The sequence below is a fragment of the Macadamia integrifolia genome, unplaced genomic scaffold, assembly GCF_013358625.1.
Source record: "Macadamia integrifolia cultivar HAES 741 unplaced genomic scaffold, SCU_Mint_v3 scaffold1489, whole genome shotgun sequence".
Lineage (NCBI taxonomy): Eukaryota > Viridiplantae > Streptophyta > Magnoliopsida > Proteales > Proteaceae > Macadamia > Macadamia integrifolia.
In genome coordinates this window covers 98492-104491 of record NW_024868225.1, presented here as the reverse complement: position 1 = coordinate 104491, position 6000 = coordinate 98492, and positions in this window count along the sequence as shown.

Here is a 6000-nt window from a genome sequence, read left to right as displayed (position 1 = left end):
AATCTAGGATAGTAAAACATGCATTTTACATATTTAGAATGGAGCTACCTTGGGTTTTACTCTCTTTTTGCAGGTTTTATATTTTCAAGGCCTTAAGGACTATCGGACGCTATATCTTCAATTTTACACGTAAAGAAGTCCTATTTCTTTTCATGGTTACGAAGAGGACGAAATTCTGAGCAAGATGGACGTGTTCAATTAAAAGAACATATTCATTTGGTCACCCGTACAAATGATTATTCTTTTCGGGCCAGAAAAAGAATAATGGATCAGAACTGAACCGAGATGCAGAACCAGCCCGTTTGCAATTGTCCCAGAGGTAGAAAGAATACTCCAAATGCCAACAAGGATCGATGGACCACATCCTTAAGTGATTAAAGATTTGTTTTTGGTAACAACAACTACCTAGCGTAGTTGGTGAGCTATGGTATACAAAATTCCCTTGCTCACCAAGAGGTCTTAAGTTCGAATCTTATGGTTGTTTTTTTTTAGAGAATTTTGTTGAAGATTTTCTGCTTTTCACTCACTTAAAGCACTAAGGGCATGGAGGGGATTTCCGCATCAAATTAGAAGCAAGCAAAATTGTGGAAGAAGAAGAAAAATAAATTAGAAAAAAAAAGGAAAGAAAATAAGCAAACAAATTATAGGAAATTTTTCAAAGTTTATTTCTCTCTTCTCTCTCCTCCACCTTAGCACTTTTGGTCTCAAAAGATTTCACAATCAATTGTGGGTTTCTCTCTTTTAGGAAAGAGAAAATTGTTACCCTACCTCCCCATTCCTTATAAATACAACTCATGTAAGAGGAGGGGAGATAATTCATTCTTCTTCTAGTTTTTTTTTAGTTGCTCTCTCTTTCTCTTGCTCTCTCTTTAGTTTTAGTTCTTCTTTATATTTTCTTTAATCACTTTTGTAATAGTTTTTTTATTTCAATTAATGCAAGCACTCTTTTATTTTTATTCAGCCCTTTTATGTTTATGATTTATGCAATTGAGTTGTAATTTTTTTTTTAAAAGTTATAGTTCTAGGTGACAAGATCATGAGCTGTGGAGCAATTTTTTTTTTAAGATTTGTTTTCTCTAGTACTAGAAATTTCAGATTTGGTTTATTCTAGATCTGGTTTTTAGTATTGGTAGTATCTCAAATCGATCAAGTTTTCAGTTCGAAGGTTGAAGTTCAAGTAAGTAGGCTCCTTCAGTAGCCTTCTCTCCCCCCTCTCATTCCCTCTTCTGACTACATTTTCTTTCTTAATTTAGGATTTTTATTTTCAGCCGTTACATTATTGTTATCCCTTTCCCCCAAGGTTCATGGCTAGTGTATGTGTTGGCTTTGCCCCTCCTAGCCATAGAACCATCAATTTATTGCTTTTATTTTAATTGTCTCCCTTTCCCTAAAGCCAAGTAGAGAAACCCTTGTAAGAGTGACTCTCTGGTCAAGTAGGGAAGCTCATATTATGATGCATCCCTCGGGCTAAGTAGAGAAACCTACTTGTGAGTCTCTCTCTAGCTTTATCCCCTTTCTTTTACTTTATTTTTATTTCAGCATTTTTTCCCTTTATTTATTTTTTTTTTTTTAATTGTGTGGGTTGTTTATTTTTAGTTATTTATTTATTTATTTTATTTTAATTGCGTGGCTTGCGTCTTTAAATTCTTAGATGACGAATGGTTAGGACGTTATTTTAGATACATATGTTTAGGACGGTAATTAGAATTAGATCACAACCATTAATCGGTTCACTTTCGCATTATTAAAAGAAATAAAAAAAAATAAAGTGGCTGCTCTCCCTGTGTTCGACCTGTAGCTACACTGATCCGTACGCTTGCGGTTACATTTTAAATCTCAAACATAAACCCCACCAAATAATTACTTATTAGGTTGGGTATGGTTAGCATTAGGACCTCTACATGTTGGGTAGGTGCGAGGCTATGGGGTGTAGGGATGTGGGCCCCACACAGGAAAAACAAATTTTCCTGCATTCTGCTAGCTGAATCGACTGGCTGGTTGGCAGCAGGGTATCCAGCCGGTTTTTCCAATTTTGGTTCCTTAGCTGTCCTACCTCCTAAGTTCTTGAGTCCACCCAATGTAGGACTAGTCCCACTCATAGTTTGACCATTTGTACACCTTTTTCGACTCGAGGAATGCCAACTTCCCTCTCTTCCTACTGTACAAATGAATCCACCACAGCAAGGCAGCCTATCTCCCATGGCAGCTGGGTCCTAGTACTGAGCTTAGTTGCTTGCAATTAGGGTGTTACACGTATAGGCAGCACATGGACCACATAGCACACACACTTGTAGGGGTGTCAATTGGTTAGGTCAGCTCTCCTCGGGCTTGGTGGGCCTATACCTTTGGACAATGACCTACCTATATAAAAAATAAGTCGGTCTTAGTCGGTCTCGGTTGGGTTCCAGGCTTTAATCAAGCTATAATCTGACCTTAAACAGAGTAATATATTAATAAAGCCTTAAATGAGTCTTAAAATGTCTTTAATTATCTTAGATGTAAGATACTTTTAGCATATCTTGATCCTGTAATCTGGTATCAGAGCCACGGTGGTGGTGGATTCGGTTTATTTCTTTGCCGATTTCTTTTCTTTTGAGTAATCATTTTACTTCTTAAGTTTTTCGACGCGGTATATGCCTTTGGACTCTTGGGAGGAGTGGCAGAAGAGTGTAAGACCATGTTTGTGCCCAAGTTATGTTGGAAATACCATCCTAAAACTTAGATCTAGGTAGTTACTCCAAGACTAAGAATTCTCAAATTATGAATCATTTACCCCACTCCATGTCGATGAGATCGGCAGTTGAGGCAAGCACAAGTTCTAACGTGCTTGATTATGATGAACAAACAACAAGAATTAACCGAAGACTTCAAAGTTGGGATATGCCCAAAATTTCTAGAAATGATCTCTATGATCGAGACTGGTTCGGACTCGAAACAGTCAAGACCGTAGAACAAACTATTAATTTTACCCCTCAAACACAAGAAATCCAACTTTTTGATCCAATTACTTTACAAGAATTATACAAAGACTGCAAATATAATTATGTCCATATTGGGTTAGTCCAAGTGGCCATCAAACCACTTTACCGAGAAGAACTCAACACTTCCATGTTGTTAGCCCTTCGTGACCAAAGATTCCTTGAGTTCAATGATTCCCTCCTGGAGCCATTGAAACTAGCCTTTGTTATGAACCTGTCCATTTCAATGTCTACCCAAATATGTCCAAAGCCCTAGAGGACCCAAATATTTTACATTCACTCAAACTTAACCTCAAAACCCATGGTAACAAATTGATGCATGGAACCATTCCAATTTCCATCATCCATCGCATAAAATACAAAGCCATGAAATCGGTCCAACCCCGTGCCAAACGAACATCTTAAAAAGGCCAAACCCTTTACCTTGAAATTGATTGTATTCAGGGTCAAATTGTCTATCCAAAACTTTGCCGCTGGGAAGATATTTCTTTCCCTGAGGAATGGCAGCTACAGACAACTGTAATTCCCCCTCAAGTTTCAAACACAAGTATCCGTTCTATTTCCCAAGATTCAAACGGATTAGTTTCCATTAGGTTTAACCGACAAGCTCCCCCTCCTATTTACCAAAGCTCAAGAAGGTCATGCTTTGAGGCATCGACTTCTTCTGACTTAAACCAATGGGTTTCTCAAATAAGGACCACTTCACCTATCCCCAACCTTGTTGGAGTTCAAACCAACCAAAATATTGTCCAGGGAACTTATGAGACTACCTTCCCAGAATCTACCTCATCTGAGGTACCTGACCGTCAGTCTCCCACTCACTCTGAGGTTGCTGCTCCACCTCCGCGTGATATTAGAAACCCAGGAGTAAGGATGATTCAAACAACCACAGATTATCAAATTGACAAACCCTTACTTCGAACAGATTTTGAATCTCCAAAGAACAAAGAAAACCATAATGGCTCTTAAAAACTTTTAATTTAGAACAACAAGCCCAAATCAGAACAAATTGGTATAATTTTATGACAAACCTTAAAACAAATGTTTTCTTCTTTACATATTTTGATATTTATGCCCAAGATAATAATGTTTTTTATCCCTGGCATAATCAAGTATGTACTCAAACTACTTCCCACAAAGCCTGGACCCTTTATGATGGTCCAACTACGAATGCTATCCATCCTCCGATGGAAAACATCAAACACAACTACAAAGATAATGAAATAACTGCTTCTCCGTTCAAAATTGCTGACTAAGAAGACCCAAACAGAAGACAAATTGAACAATTAAACTTTGCAAATTTAAGTCTTCAAACCATAGGTAATCAACTATCTAGAGTTGAGAACCTTGTCCAACCAAAACTGATAGCCTCATCATCTATGACACTGGCTCCGGTTTCAACTTCCGTTTCTTTATTCAAACCATATAATATTCCTCAAAAACAACAACTCGCTCTTAACAAATCTTTTGTATTAGATCAAATTAACCAACGTCTAAAAATTCTTAATGCTGCTGAAGCACACTTAAGTGATCCACAAACACCTGTCCAAAATCAGCCCTCAAATGAACCTTCGACTGAACCAAACAATAGAGGTGTTCGCACCATCATAGGATGTTCTTCAGATACTTCCTCAAGTTCTGAAGAAGAAGACCTCCCAAAAATTAATCAAATTGGTCAAAGTTCAAATCAACATCCAGTTTTCCCTGACCTTCAAATTGAAGCTAGAGGAATTGCTCCTCAGGCTTCCTACCAAAGTGGTATCATCTATGAATGGAATATAGATGGTTTGTCTGAGCATAATTTCATGAACAAACTCCAAGAAATGACCATGGTTAGTAATGCACATCGTATCAAAAATACCCCTGATAGTGTAGTTGCTACCTTGCTTGTTTCTGGCTTCACAGGCCAACTCAAAGGTTGGTGGGATTATGTCCTGACTGATGTCCAAAAAACAGAAATTTTAATGGCTGTCCAAATCACACCTGAGGGAGTTCCCCTTCTTGATGGTGAAGGTATTCCTATTGAGGATGCTGTTAATACCCTTATTTTCAGCATTGCAAATTACTTTTTAGGAAACCCTTCTCGTCTCAAAGACAGAACAGCTGAACAATTATCAAATCTTAGATGTAAAAAATTACATGATTTCAAATGGTACAAAGATACCTTTTTAACCAAAGTCTTAACCAGACCTGATGCAAACCTTCCCTGCTGGAAAGAAAAATTCCTTACAGGATTGCCAATGCTGTTTTCTAAAAAAATTAAACAACGCCATAGGAAAGGAAATGATGGGATCATTCCCTATGATCAAATGTCCTATGGCCAAATCATTAGTCTAATTCATGAAGAAGGCCTTGCCCTCTGTCCTGATATTAGATTAAAGAAACAAATCTATAAAGAAAACAAGTATTATAAAAAAGAGTTAGGACCCCATCAAAACATAAACACAAGTCTTCTCGCAATTATTATAAAAATTTTCATAAATCCAAAAAATATGTGTCTCATAGACCATTTACAACCCCTGAGTTTTACCAAAAAACTCCTTCAAAACCAAAATATAAAAAATACAGAAAGCCTTTCAAGCCACCTAAAAATTTTAAAGATCCAAAACCTGACAAATCTTCTCAAGGATGTTTTCGATGTGGCAAACCTGGCCATATTGCCAAATTTTGTAGAGTCTCAAATAAAATCAATTCTTTACAAATTTCTAAGCAAGATAAAACTCAAATCCTTGCCTTATTTCAAAAAACCTCTTCATCCTCCTCTGAAGATGAAAATTACAAACTTAATCAAATTCAAGCCTCTAAACATACTTCCAGTTCATCCAATAATGAGAATTTCCAAGCCTGCACTTGTGATTCTTGCATTATTGGCCTTAGCTGTGAAGATTGTGTTCCCAAATCCGTCCGAATGCTTCGTGCATCACTAAATTCAAATATTTTTGATTATATAGATAGCTTAGCAGACCCAGAACAAAAGAAGGCTTGCCTTGAGCTTCTCAGAAACAATGTTTCTACTCAAAAT